We start from the raw sequence: 16,156 nt of genomic DNA, 5'->3' as shown, positions 1-16,156 counted from the left end.
CGCTCAGCATAACACCCTCAAGGTCCATCCATGTTGCTACACATGGCCAGATTTCATGGTTTCTCATTGCCATGTAGTATTCCATGGTATAGATAAACCACATCTTCTTGATCCATTCGTCCGTTGATGGACACTTAGACTCTTTCCATGTTTTAGCTATTGTGGAGAGTGCTGCTATGAACATTGGGGTACACATGCCCATATGCATCAGCATTTCTGTATCCCTTGGGTAAATTCCTAGCAGTGCTATTGCTGGGTCATAGGGGAGTTCTATTGTTAGTTTCCTGAGGAACCTCCACACTGTTTTCCAGAGGGGCTGTACCATAATTATCATTTTCTTATGGTGATAACTTTTAAAATCAACTCCCTTAACTGTTTTCAAGTATATAATACAGTATTGTTAATTATAGTCATCACACTATATATTTGATGGGATTCTTTTTTAAATACTTCAAAAATGAGAAAAAATAACAAAACAATTGCAATATCTTGATAGTTGTTGAATTTCAGTGCTAGTCATACGAGGATTTGTTGTATTTTTCTTGATACCTTTTGGTGAGTTTGAAAATGTTCATGTTAAAATTTTTTTTTTATATCAGTAATCGTTCAATCAAAATGGACGCGTTCATCATTTGATCCGTAATGAGCAGCCTCTGGAACAGAGTATTGTTTTTTTTTTTTTGGATGGTCTACTTCAAAAGTTACCACATGTGACTTTTGTAATGTTGGATCTGTAGGCATTGGTGTGTGTGGTGGGTGCTGTGATGCCGTGCCTATGTCCCCCCTCAGGATAGAGAGACTATTTCCTCAGCTGCCCAGAGGGCTCCCTGCTGATGTCCAAAAGCTGAATCCCTCCTCAGGAGCTGTCCGTAGTCAAGGGGATCTGCCTAGCACCAGGTCTTGGCCCCTGGTGAACTTGGCAGTTCACATCCAGTTTCTGGTGCATATGGCCCCCTTACCCCAATTTGGGACGAGTCTGAAAAGCTCTCAAGCCCTCCAGGAGATGACTGAGAGCTTTGTTGTGGCTGCATTGCAGTTTACCTTCCTCTGTTTAATCCCTTCCCTCTCCTCTCCCATAAGAGCAGTAGCCAATCAACCCCCTACACGCAGCTCTCCCCCCCCCCCCCCCCCCCCCCCCCCCCCCCCCCCCCCCCCCCCCCCCCCCCCCCCCGTCTTCTGTTTCCCAGGAAACCTGACCCAAGCCAGCATGCAGCGACCTCCACTACCTGTTGTTGAATGAAAAACACAAATTGCAAAACAGCATGAATAGAAAGATTCTTTGCAAGTAATAAGAAAATCCCAAAGCATACATTTCTATATGGATGTAAATATACAGAAAAAGGTATAGAAACATACATGCACATACATATACATCTTTTTAATTTGGGGAAGGCACGTGAGTTGGGAAGATGCCAAGGGCAGTTTTTCATGTTACTTGAATCACTTTACCCTTTATCAATAGGATGGATTAACTTGTTATTTGTATTACTAAAAGTCAGTCAATAGTTTGTTCTTTTTAAACATGCAATAGAAGCTGCCTTCTGCAGATGGGAAACTATAGACACATGTGAGTGCATAAGAAGATGAGATTATGGCTCCCAAAACCCAGGCCAAAAAAAAAAAACCAAAAAAACAAAACAAAACAAAAAAAACCACAACAACAACCCAGCTAATGTGCAATGTGCAGAAATATAAAAGACATGAAAGGTAGACCCAGAGGCTTATGTGAGTGTGTGTATGTGTGTTTCATCTGACAGAGAGATTCTGGAAGCAAGGCAGAGCAAAGGAGCAGAAGCAATCATTAAACAAATAATAGAAGAAAAATGCCTTGATTTGAAAAGACCGGAGGCTTCAGAGCAAAAGGGCCTTTAAGTACAAATATCTGAAAAGAAATACAAAAGAGTCTCTAGGCAAAATGTCTGAAAAGGAATGCACATCTGTGTGGTAGAATTTTTAAACTCAAATGACAAAGAGAAACATCTTACAGGAATTCAGGGATTAAAAACAGGTTGTCTCCTAAATATAAAAATAGCTCAGTTGGCACCAGACTTGTTAAAAATACCACATGCTGAAAGTCAATAGAGAATAACCACAGCATTTGAGAGGGGAAATATGTGACCTAAGGATTTCACATCTAATAAAGTGATATTTAATGTGTGCAAGAGCATCAGAAGACAGTCTCGTACATAAGAACAAAGAAGCATAGCATCCACATATTTTCCTTAATAAAAAGTACTTGAAGAAGAATTGATGCACAAATGCTCCAAACCAAGAACTTGAATCTGCCAATTGGCTAGGAAATTAATGGTGATGAGCAAGAAAAATAAGTAAAATTTTGAATTCATCTAAATAATTGATATTAACTTGGAATAAGACAATGAAAATGTCAAGAGTAATTCTTTAATGTTCATAATGATGAAGTTCTGGGATGAGAGTGGGGTGGTCCAGAGCCGATGACCAAGAAAGAATTCTTGAAGATGTCTTTGGTGCAAAAAGGTGATTTTATTGAAGCACCGGGATAGGACCCATGAGCAGGAAGAACTGCATGGGGTCACGACAGAGAAGTCATTATATACCCTCAGCGGGTCAGAGACAGAGTGTGTCTCTAAGGAATTTTGGAAACAAGGTTTCCAGACTTTGAGGGGCAAACTGTTGCTAGGGAAACACTATTTATTACCATTTAATTAAACCTCAGTCATGAGACCCTTCAGATGTATATTGGGGGGCCATAAACTTGGAGTATGGTTGCCAGCATATATCTTGGGAAAGTTAAGATAAAGGGAGTAAACTTACAGAATCCTCGAGCTCGGGATAATGTTAAGCTAAGATTCTCTTTTGCCCCTAGTAAAATGTCATCAATCCAGGCAGCCGAGCTCCTAGAGGAAGGTCACTCTCCAGTTTCAAGGACTTGTCAATGGACTATAGGCAGTAAGGGAATTCAGTTTTTCATTTGCCTTAGTTTCCCACATTCCCATGGCAAGCACTTAAACCACTTTCCTTTGTTTTTGGGTAGCCAGGATTGTCCGAGGAATATCACACAGGTTCCACCTTGTGGGGAGGGGGGTGCTGTTAGTCTGTATTTTACCTTCATCTTGTGCCCCACTTCCTCATCAGTAACATAAAAAAATTATGACAAGTCCTATTAGTCTGGAGAGAAAGCCCCCCTGTCTTTTGACAAAACCTAAGGAGAGATACTAGGCAAGAAGGGAGGAAGGAAAGAAAAGGGTACTAAATCTCCATTGTTTACACAAATATCAAAAAGGCACTATTTTATCCTTTGTATTAATTGAGAAATATACATTTTTTCAATTTAAAGACTATCACTTGCATATCAAAATTACACATTTTAATTTCTAAAGAAATAGGAAAATAATTAGGAAAATTTGTCTTATGTCAGAGAAAAATAAGAAAAGAAAAAAGCAAAAAAGGAGGAAAATGGGTTTAAAAATATAAAATAAGATGACAAATTCAGAAAGAAATCAATTATTAAAATGAATATTAATATATTAAATAGATGTATTAAAATTATTTAGACTTAGTTTAAAAATTCAATTATACGGGATTTTCCAGAGACTGGACTAAAATTAATTAAGAAAGATTCAAAGTAATAAGGTGGATAAAGACACAATGGACAAAAAAAGAATGTAGGGATGGCAATAAATAATATCAAATAAAGTTGAAACAAAGAGAAACAATTGCTAAATGGGACAAAGAGAATACTTTTATGTTTTTAGATAAAATGATAATATTTTCATGTTTTTTACAATAAAGATTTAATGATCAAAAATGATGACTAGCTCATTGAATCCCATAGCATTAAAAAATTTTGGGGGCACCTGGGTGGCTCAGTTGGTTAAGCATATGACTTCAGTTCAGGTCATGATCTCACAATTTGTGGGTTTGAACCCGGCGTCAGGCTCTGTGCTGACAGCTCAGAGCCTGGAGCCTGCTTCGGATTTTGTATCTCCCTCTCTCTCTGCCCCTCCCCTGCTCGCACTCTGTCTTTCTCTCTCAACAATTTTTTAAAAATTTTTAATAAATAAAATAAAATATTTTAAAAATATATTAGAAGGAAAAATTGACAGAAGGTATGTCCAATAGAAAATTTCACTATGGGTATCCAAGAATCTGGAGAGTTGTAGAGAAAAGTATAAGGTTTACAAAGTTAATATACTTAATAAGCTTGTATCTCTATTTTTATCTATCTATCATGAATTACACTAATTACAACCATTGATAATACATTTATAAAAATTGGTATCTTGAGGCACAAAGCAAATCTCAATAATTCCAAAAGAGACATTATACTAACTGATTTTTTTTTTTTATCATGGTGCAATAAAACTGAAAATTAATGGCAAATGGTTTTGAAAACTTCTACTTGGAAAGTGAAAATAACTCCAGCTAAATAACACTGGAGTCAAAGAAGGAATGAAAACTGCAATTAAGGATGATTTATAAAGTCATTATAATGACTAGAATGAATTCCTTTTAATGGGGTATGGCCAAAGCTATCTCAATGACATTTCAAAAAGAGTAAGAATACATGACTAATGCTTTTGCCAAATGCTGACCCTAAAAAAGGACTAATAAACATATAAACTGAAATTCATAAATTTGAAACAGAATTGATAGATAAAATGGATTTAATTCTGAGCAGGCCAGCCAAAAAAGCAAAGGAGAGAGAACAAAAATATACAACATTAAATGTGAAAAAGCATATATTACTGTAGAAACAGAAAAACATTAAATTCTTAGAGATGACAAGAAAGAGATCAAATAATGAATATAAATCAGTTACTTTCCCTGTTATGAAAGAGAGGTCTTCACATCTTACAAGAATTTAAAAAAAAAAAAAGAAAAAGAAATACAACTAAAGCAAATAATCCAAAAATTTTAAATGAAAGGAGACAAAACTCCACCAAGTAAATACAAACGCATAATAAAGTTGAGGTGGCATTAGTATCTGATAATGTAGAATCTAAGGCAAAGGATTAAATAAAACAAAGAAGCTTATTTTTAATGGATAAGAGTACAATCACAATGGAAATATAGCACATATGCACCTCTCCGTGTCAAATAACACTTTCTGAGGGTGCCTGAGTGGCTCAGGAAGCTTTCGACTTCAGCTCAGGTCATGATGTCACGGTTTGTGAGTTCAAGCGCCGAATCCAGTTCTCTGCTGTCAGAGCAGAGCCTGCTTCATATCCTCAGTCTCTCTCTGTCTCTCTCTCTGCCCCCCACTCATGCTCGCTCTCGGTCTCTCTCTCTCTTTCTCTTGCTCTCTCTCTCAAAAAAAAAAAAATTCAAATAACACTTTTTTTGTGTTAGCCCAGAAATAGATGAAAACCAAAAGACATGAAAAACAAATGATTACAGTTGGGATATGTATAGGGAAATCCTTGGAAAATCTCTTTTTATGGGCTAGGGCTCTTTAGCATTGCCGTGTGAAATACCATCCTTTCTTTGAAAACAAATGGAGTGAATAAATTGTGGCAGTTTTTCCAAGCTCCATATTCCTTCCCAGAAAGATGGGGTAATGTTTGCAACATTCTTTGAGCCCAGCTCTATGTCTAGAAATGATACTTGCTTGCTGTTTAATGTTTCTGTTAGAGAAAAAGAAAAGCAAAGATGGTCCCTCCCTTAGCATTTCAAATCTAATAGCATTACCATGTGATGCCATCCTTTGGCCCTCGAATTCCACTCCAGGAGAAACAATAAAAAGGGACATAACTCCAACCTCTTTGAACCAGCCAGACCTGTAGAGCCCATCAACACTGACTCCTGTGTCAGGGTAAACTTGTGTCCCCCTTTTATTCAAGGCAACTAACTAACATGGAGTCCATGGGACTGCATAGAGGTAGGAAAAAACCAGTTCTTTTTTTTTTCTTCTTAGCAAAAGGATTAAAGCAATTTGAGTAGTATTGGCCTGAGATGTCCTAAGAGCCACATGCTCTTACAGTGACAGAACTGCACACCATCGTACAGATGTGTGCGTTCGATTGAAGGAGGCAGGTAGGCAGGAGCGGGGCTCATGATTCCACCTCCTCTATGTCTCCACTGTCTCCCAGGGTGAGCCGGCCTCCCTACATGCAAACACACACAGACCCAGACTGTGAGTGAAGATGTGGCAAGTCAGAGGGAGCGCCTCGTGCTGTATCTCTTCACGCTGCAAGACAGGTTCGCAGGACCACCCTGTATAAAGTCTTGCCTGGGAAACTCAGGAGTCCAGAATGTGGTCGCTGTGGGCTGATGTGCAGACAAAATTTGACATGGCTTCAAAATGCGGCTCCACCACCGGCAAGTCATTCGGCTGAGACAACCTCTGGCAAGTCTTTCAGCTGAGACGTTAATGCACATTCTAATCTCTGGAGATGCAGTGATGATACAGTCATGGAGCTGACAGTTCACCAGGATCGTGTATGTGACAAGGGGGCTACCTTGCAGGACCATAGGAAGTGTTAATGGGTTTAACATCTGCAAAGTAGGAGCCCAATATAGATTGGGGGCTCAACAATTGCCCCATTTTCTTTACCCTACTCCTTCCCTCACTGCCTCATTGCCTTGCTTCCTGTGGCCACCGTTAACTCCGTAGCCCCTCCAAATGAGACTAGGGAGTGAGATGAGAAAAGGCAGGATCCAAATTAATAAAGCTTTCTAGGGTGAAGACCAAAGTACTGGCAAGAGTGGATGCTAACAGTGAATTCTGCCCATCAGCGAAATTCTGCCTGAGGGTTGACGCATCATGCATTTATCCAGTTACATCCAGTTAGGGTATCAGTAGAGTCAGGAGACACGATAAAAAACAAAAAACAAAAAACAAAAAAACCAAAAACAACAAAAAAACCCAAGTCACTTAATGTTTGTGCAAACTAATGAGAATAGATTCACAGAGTTGTATGTTTAGACTTTGTTGTCTTACGGCATTGACTTTGACACAGACCTCTAATCTTGAAAGTCATATTAAACACAATATTAAACACACACTAAGTTCATATCAAATACATAGTGAATAACCTGGCTAATGGAATCTGGCTTATTTCCCTGTACAGGCATTTCTTTCCCTACTTAATAACAACAACAATAATAACAACAACAATAATGCTCATTATTATTTAACTTCCACACTATCTCATCCTCAAATGAATGTATGCTGCAAGCTCTTCTACCTTTAGGACAGACTTGAAACAGATTATGTATAAGATCCTGAGCTTTATCAAAAGGCAAAGGTGAGAAATATCTCCATGCAAGAAAAATCATTGAGAAATAGAGTGACTTTCTACCTGATAGGCTACAGGCTTATAGGAACAGCTGTATAGCCAATGAGAGTCTACAAATGCACAGTCATAATTATTGTCGAATTTCAAATGGGAAAGGGAGTGGTGGTGATTTCCTTTGGTTGTCATTGCCGAGGGTCCTGGGGGACCTCCAAGGCAGCAGATGCAGCCCCTTCTCATTGCCATCTAATGAACAACTCAATCAGATGGCTCCTTCCTGGGTATCTCTTTTAACTCCCAGTTTACCCCCGTCCCGCTTTCAATGACAGCTATATTATTAGTGGAAGTACCCATGGTATAGCTGTTGCTTTGACTACTGCCTTTCTTCAGCACCCATTCCGTGGCAAGCACTATGCCAATGCATTACATAATTCGCTTATTTGGTTCTCTCCACTACCCTGTGTGACTGGGATTATTATTGTCCTCATTTTTCCATAGAAGGAACATGCTTAGAGCTTGCAGGAGTTTCCTAGTGCTGCTGTAACAATTACTTCAAACTTCGTGACTTAAAACAACATAAAGTCATTACCTTATAGTTCTGGAGGTCAGAAGTCTGAAATGGGACAGACTGGGCTAAACCCAAGGTGTTGGCAGGGCTGCATGCCCTCCTGGAGACTCAAAGGGAGAACATGTTTCCTTATCTTTTCTAGCACTCTAGGGGTGCCCATGTTCCTTGGTTCCTGACCCGCATCCATGTTCCAAGCCAGCAATGGTGCATTGAGCCCTTCTCACATTGCATTGCTTTGATCTGTCTCTGCCTCGGTTTCTCACTTTTAAGGACCTTTGTGATTATATTGGGGCTACCCCGACAATCCAGAATACTCTCCCTTTTTTTAAGGTCAGCTGATTAGCGATCTTATTTTCCCTCTGCCATGCATGCAACATTTTCACAGGTTCTGAAGCTGTGGACATGCACCTCTTTTCAGGGGCAGGGCACATTTTTCCGCCTGTCACAGAGATATTACATAACTTGCTACAGGTCATGGAAGTAATAAATAGTATTTTCTTGATTCAAATGTTGGTCTCTTGATTCCAAAGTCTCTGCTAGTAACTCCAACCCACACTGCTGCCCAGTAACATTCTACCAACAACATCATTTCCTAAGACCCTTTTCTGTGGCAGGCACTATAATGAATACTGGTGGTTCATATATGAGTAAGAGGGGAGCTTGGGTGGCTGAGCCGGTGAAGCGTCCGACTTTGGCTCAGGTCATGATCTCATGATTTGTGGGTTCAAACCCCATGTTGGGCTCTGTGCTGACAGCTCAGAGCCTGGATGCTGCTTCAGATTCTGTGTCTCCCCCTCTCTCTGCTCCTCCCCTGCTCATGCTCTGTCTCAGTCTCTCAAAAATAAACATTATAAGAAATGAATAAGAGTTAACCTCTACCTCAGAAAAACTCACAAGCTTTGGGATGATGGGAGAGTAACTTATTAATAAATAACTACAATGGTAAATAGGAAGTATATATCAAAGACCATGGGTACACAGAGGAGAGAGTAATTAATTCTACAGGAATGGAAGGCAGTGTAGGATGGGGTTGGAGAGGATATGAAATGTGATCTAAAGGGTAATTAATTCAGTAGGCAGGGAAGGAGGTAAGGAATGCTTCATGCACAGAGAATGATGGGGGAAAGGCTGAGCAATGGAAGTGACTGTTTGTGGGGAAAGTCATTCATTTTGATGGGGCCAGGCTGAATATCTGAGGTGAAAGTGGAAACTGAGGTTGGAATGGGTTCTGAAAGAGAAGGGCCTCTCGGGGGGTGCTGAGAGGTCGGGGTTCATGGTGGAGAAAATGCAGTGCCCTCGAAGGATTCTAAGGAAGGGAGGAACATGATCAAATGTGCACACTGGGAGTTCCACTCCGGCATCTTTGCACAAGGTGAATTAGTTGGCAGGTTGGGGGGAAGAGGTAGGGTCTGAGGTCAGCATCCAGGTGAAAGATGGCAAGAGACAAAGAACAGGCAGTAGCCATGAGGATGGAGGGTAAAAAAAAAAATATCCAAGACATTTCTGAGATGGACTCAATTGACATTAAGGCACTAATTATGAAGGGTTTGGGGGCAGGGGGCAATAAGGGAAGTGGTGTCAAGAATTACCCATAGGATGCCTAAGTTAAAGGTACACAGTAGCCCCCTAAACAGATGTAGAATTTCATACAAATCCATCTAGCATTCATTGCCAAGTGTATTTGTAAACTCAGTGTCATAGATTTATGGGGAGAGGGGGGAATCTCTCTGGAGCTTGACTCTCTTTACAAAATCATGTAGAAGGAATTGTTAATTATGGCCAAAGTGGTGCTCGGAGATGCTGAGGAGTTGGGGGTGGGGGGAGAAGATGAGAGAGAGAGACAGAATATTTGAAGGGAAGTGTGCCCTTTCTAATGCAGCTAATCATATCACTGAAGAATAAGGCTCCCCTTTCCCTCCTCCACACAGAACCACTATGAATGGAGAATCGGCCTTCTGCTTCCCTCCCAAGACCCTTACATCTCCCAGCTCCCCAAAGAAAGCTAGGACAGGTCATCTGATGACCAGTTTGGCAGTGGCAAGATCTATTCGGAGGAACTGAATCTTCAGGGCGTATGTGTCTGTGTGTGTACTTGCTTATGTGTTTCTCTGTGTCTCTGCACATATATCTATGTGTGTGTTCTGGTACAGTTGCCAGACTTAGCAAATAAAAGTACAGGGTTCACAGTTAAATTCAAATTTCAAGTAAATGGAAAATAATTCTTTTCAGATAAGTGTATCCCATATGTGTGTTTGTGTATACAATATTTAAAACTCATTTATCCCAACTATTATTATTTGCTAAAATTCAAATATAAAACCCATGTGTTTGTGTATGAATTTGTGTGTGTTGTGTGGGACTTTATAGGTGTTTTACATTTGCTTATGTGCCTTAGTATTTGGGCATGTGTTCATGTATGTGTGGGGTTTTTTTGTGTGTGTTTGTGTGTATGTGTAGATCTGGGTACTAGGATGCCTAATAAGAGATTTAGCCATTCATCCCCTGGAAGAAATAGAACTCTTCACATAGAAGGAAAAAAGCAATCAGATTTTTTTCTATTATTAATTTTGACTTTGAACAAGTCACTGCAAAGTAAAGAGGTTGAACGGACCCATCCATTTAAATATTTATTGACCATTCTAGGAGCAGAAGGCACAAAGGCAAATAATTCACAGAGGGCTCTCAGTCTAGAGAAAGGACATCTATACAGCGGATGAGGTTACAGCGTAGTAAATGCCACGATAAACGTGCCAGCCTCAATCCCAGGACTGCAGCCGTACCTTTCAGTTCTTTGTGTCTGTGTAGCCAGGGCAGCATGAAGGCAACTGATATTTCAATCTGATGCTTTTATCGCTTGGAATCTTTAAATTATGGTTATTGGAAGCATGCGTGCTGCTCTGTTAAGCACAGATGATCACCCAGTCATTCAGCTGAGGGAAGCATTGCTCTATTCGTCAAGTTTGTTTGTTTTTAATACTTGCACTATTCATGGAAGCCAGGAAATGCCCCTGACTTCTGCATTGACAGCATTTCTTAGCAGCCCTCCTGTCATCTTGGACAGTACACCTTGTAGCTTTAAGGGGCTGCCTGTTTCCCCTGCTAGGTATCTCTGAGCTCCCTCAGGGTTGGTTCCAGACGCTTCTCTGCCTCTCCTGGGTTTTTTGTTTTTTTTTTTTTTTTTTTGCACTTTTGTTGTTCACCCACTATTTTCAGGACCTGCCTTTCAAATAAAATTGGCTGGGTAAGTGAGATATTGGCCATTCTGGCTTGAAATCCGTCTCAAGTGAGCATTCACACCCCTACAGAAAGCTGCCTTCATGTAATAATTGAGGAATTATGTAGGAGTGTCTGCATCCAATGGTGTGTAGTTAGAGGACAGGCCAAGCTGCTACAGCAAAGAAGCCTCAGCGGTGGCAACAAGACAGAAGTTTATTTCTCACTCACATGGTAGTCTGAGCCCAAGCTGTCTGGGCTGACATACAGTCCCAGAGGGACAAGGAGCCCGGTTCTTTTTGGCTTGTTGCTCTGCTGCCTTCAACCCATGGCTGCCGGCCCATGGTTGGCTCTCACCAACATGGTGGCATCCCAGTCAGCCGAAAGAGGGAGAGGAAGGGGAGCACAGGCCTAGTTCCTTTCAAAGGTCAGACACGGAAGGTACACCAACACCCTGCCCCCTCAGCTGCAGGTGGGAATGAGACCACACTCAGCTTCAAAAGAGGCCAGAAATATGATCTTCATCTGACTGTCAGTGTGGAAAAAAGGATGAGTGTATATTGGGGCAACCAGTAACCTCTGCCCCCAAACCATTTGCTTTGAACTATTTAGAACACTCAGGGCAAATAGTCTTCAGAATATACTTGTCTCTTTATAGCTGTGCAGAGCAACCACCAACATTAACTGAACATTCACTGAGTTCCAGACTCTGTGAGAATAAGTCACTGTGTGTTATTTTACTTAATCCTGCTAGGCAAAGAGCCTGAGAGGTGAAATGATAACTGATAACTATAGGCACTATAAGGATCATTTGGTCGCATGACCTTTCCCATATATCACCTTGTGTCATATAATCCGCTGGTGACAAAGTGAATCCCTTAGCTATGTGCTGGTTTCTTGGTTGTTGGCTCAGAATCACGACCATCCCCATTTATGTCTCCTCTGCATTGCAGAAGGAAAGCAGGAACTACATTTCCCAGAATGCCATTCTCTGCAGGATACAGGTAAAAGCATCAGTGAGAGATATCTGGAAGCAGAAGAGAAGCAGAGGCCTTAACCTGCAGAGATGATTGCATCTAGATGGATGCAGTCTGGACAGATGCAGCTTCACAGCAGCTTTCCACTGACTCCTGAGAACCTCTGGCTTTAGTGTTTCAGGTTGAGATCACAGAGGGTGGCTTCTCTGACTTTCACACCTTCCAACGGTTACATAAATAAATCCCAGATGACGATGTAAAACTCTCCACACCTGATACACATAGACTGATCCCTCACAGACACAGAATGTAAGATGGTGAGATCAGGCAGAATTCTTTGTGTATGGTGGAAAGAACACTAACATTAGAACTAGATGAGCTGGGTTGAACCTAGCTTTCTCAGCTCCCCAAGCATGTACTTGGTCACACCACTTAAATTATGTGAGCCTCCACATTTTTCATTTATCAAATGGAACACCATTATCTATAAAACCATTGGGACGATCACATGTGATAAAACATTATAACAAGTAGCACAAGAAGAAAGTAGAATATCCTTATAATTATTACAATAATAATAACCAAGCATATTATTGACATCTCATTTAATTCTAAAATGACCCTTATCATTCCTATTTTACAAGTGAGAAATCTAAGAAACAGAAGGCGGGATTAGCTTACCAATGACTCACAACTAGCTCCTGACAAAACCAGAATTGAACCCTATCTCTAGTTCTAGAGCTCACACTCTTAACCACTATGTGTTGAGCTTCCTGTTAATACATATTTCAACTAGCTTCTTTATTTCCGCCTTCCTCCTCAGCAAAGAGTTTGCTAGAATTGCCAACAAAAACCAAGACCAGAGAAGAGAATTTATAGGTATCCATTTATGTGGAATAATCTAATAATTTCAAGAATTCAATATAGAACTGGTCCATCTGGTAAGGTGCCTGATCCCTGTGTACTTTCAAGGAAAAGCTCAAGAACAACTTACTTAAAGGCAGTGGCTCTCAACCTGGGACGACTATAACCTCCAGAGGACAACTGGCAATGTCTGCAGACATTATCATGACTGGGGATCAAGTATGAACAGCAACTAGTGGGGAGAGGCCAGGGACCTTGCTGAACACACTCGAGTGCACAGGGCAACCTCCCTGCAAACAAAGAATTATCTGGCCCTGTTCCACAGTGTTGCTGTTGAGAAATCGTGCATCATAGGATGTACTATGAGGTTTTTAGCTCCTGATATGGGCTACATGGCCATTCTCTAAGATTGTGTGATCCAATGTGGGAGTCACTTGCCATGTGTGACTATTAACATTAAAATTAAATTAAATTAAATCAAAATTTTAATCCCTCATTCACACTAGCCACATTGCAAGTTCTCAGTGGCCAGATATGACTAGTAGTCATTGTATTGGACAGTACAAATGTATAGAACATTCCATTATCTCAGAAAGCTCTTTTGGACAGTGCTGCTGCAAGATCTCTCACTCTGAAATTCTATTAAATATCTCAAGCTATAGTTCCTTGCATGTTATGAGAAACTAAATATTAAAATGATGATTTTTAAAACAGATAAAATAGGGCATATTTATTTATACTGTGAAAATGATCTTTTAAATGTGACTGTTTCTAATATTAAAAATGATCTTCTAAACGTGAATGTTTCTGATATATTTGATGGCTTATCTTCTTGTTAAAAATCTGATTTATTTGTTTATAGATCATTAAAACTGGGAAGAGAGTAGAAGCTTAAAGTTAGAGTTGGCAAAGCTGCTATCAATTGAAGCTCAGGAAAAGGTCTTGAGACAGCTCTGAAATTGCTGTCTAAACCAAAGATTTTTTTATGAAGTTGTAGAATTTCTTAGTTTAGAATAGGGTCTGCCTGGAGCACTTGGGTGGCTCAGTCAGTTGAGCACCTGATTCTTGATTTCGGCTCAGGTCATGATCCCAGGGTTGTGGGATCGAGCCGCCCTACCCCATGGGGCTCTGTGTTGCTAAGTGTAGAGCCTGTTTGAGATTCTCTCTCTCTCTCTCTCTCTCTCTCTCTCTCTCTCTCTGTCTCTTCTCCTCCCACCCTGCCCCTCTCCCCAACTTGTGCATGTGTGTGCTTTCTCCCTCTCAAAAAATAAAACATTAAAATTAAATAGGTTCTGCTTAATATTTTTGGTTCAGATTTGTATAGTTGTTTTTAGAGATCACAAAGTTCTTGGAGAATCTGATTAATGATATTGATCCCTTATTGGCAAGTGGGACCATGTACACATAGATATGTACCGATACAAATTTCTTTGCAACTCATGCATTTAATGACTTCCTAAATCTTAGGAAAACCCTGGGCTTTCAAGCTGATCTCTGCCTCATCCCTGGGAAACCAAATGACTTGTCCAAGTTTACACAGTGACAGAACCTGAATCAGGTGGATATTCTAAATTTCAGACCTTAAACATTCATTAAGAAATGCTGGTTTCTATAAATTAGCAAAAAAATTAATCTATTGTGTGATATAAGATATACTTGTACTATCCAAATTCTTCTATTTGGCCTCTTTGAAGGGAAGGGAGGGAATGGTGCTTAGAAAGCAATGAAATGGTTTCCAAAATTGCCAGAGGGCAGAATACAAGTCGATTCGGTACATCTGGTACACTGGTGTGGAGTGTATAGCTCTGAATGAAGGAACGCGTTCTGTAATTTCTGATTTTTATCAAAATGCTCCTTTTTTGAGAATCCATTGCCTTTCTCCATACAACACGTTCCCTGTAATAATAATATGAGCGCCTCGCCCGTATGCCTCCTTATTTCTCATTAAGGCTCAGGATGCAGTTTGTGAATTCCCCTTTGAATAGCTCATTATTTGCTTTGGTTCCTGCCTCCTATCTCCTGTTCTGTGTCCTTATTTGTCCTTTTTCTTAAAAGCCAACAAAGAGCCTAGAAAAATCCCTTATGTAAAATTCCAAAATTTTACTCCTGAGCTTAATTATAAGAAGTCGTGCCTGTTTTTATACTTACAGCTTTTTCAAAGTGTGCCATTATGCAGAACAGCAAGCACAAGCAAAAGGTAGCGAAGCTCTTTGGAAGTCTAATCCATGAAGCACTGTCCCTATTGAAATACTGTAAATAGAAATAATATTCAAGAAAACAGAGATTTCCTCTAAAGCTGTGCCCAACTCATCTATTCACAAACCTCAAACAACATTCGGCAAATCAAGTACACTGAGTCCAATGTCTGGAACATAGTGATGAGTTAAAAAAAATAAAAAAGGTGTTAAGTGAATACACTATTTTTATTTCCCTCTTTGCCATTCATTCTCTGCTCTCCATCCTCTTCTTTTGGTCCCTGTTCTGACCCCTGTAGACTACGTCACCCAGGCTTTCTTGCCAGAAGGCCGCCCATTGGCTACAGGCAATGGGAGTTTGAAAGATGGAAAGACAGACACAGTCTTCCCATGCCACTCTCCTGCACTTTGCTTCTGGTATGGCTGTGCCCTCCACAACCACAGATCCCGTTGGGTGGCCCCCTTCTATGGCATCAACTCTTCCTAGGCTCCAGAAGCATTACTTTCTCCTCCTGCCCCTTTACGTCTTAAGAGCCGATAACAACTTCCTACGCTGCTTCTGTCCTGGATGTCTCCACATCCTTTTTGGTTCCTTCAACCTTGCAACGTCTCAGCAAAGCAAAGGTCTTAGGAAGTTTGGGCTGCTATAACTAAATACCATAGACTGGGTGGCTTAACAGACAGAGATTTATTTCTTACAGTTCTGGAGGCTGGGAAATCTAAGGTGAAGGTGTAGTCTGATTCTGTGGTAAGAACCCACTTACTAGACAGCTGTTTTTTGGTTCTAAGTTTACATGATGGAAGGGATGAGACATCTCTCTTCATGGTAAGGTTACTAATCCCAATCAGGAGGGCTTTGTCTTCGTGATCTAATCACATCCCAAAGCCCGTCTCCTAGGGTCACCACCGGTTTGAGGGTTAAGACTTCAACATATGAATTTTAGGGGAACCCATTCAGCACATAGCACCATCTTTTTATTACAATGGAACCAGATGAGGGGTGCCTGGGTGGCTTAGTCAGATAAGCATCTGATTTCAGTTCAGGTCTTGATCTCATGGTCAGTGGCTTTAAACCCCTCAACAAGCTCTGTGCTGATAGCTCAGATTCTGCTTTATCTTCTA

This window comes from Hyaena hyaena, unplaced genomic scaffold (genome assembly GCF_003009895.1).
Source record: "Hyaena hyaena isolate Hyena2069 unplaced genomic scaffold, ASM300989v1 scaffold_153, whole genome shotgun sequence".
Taxonomy (NCBI): Eukaryota; Metazoa; Chordata; class Mammalia; order Carnivora; family Hyaenidae; genus Hyaena; species Hyaena hyaena.
This window is presented reverse-complemented; position numbering follows the sequence as displayed.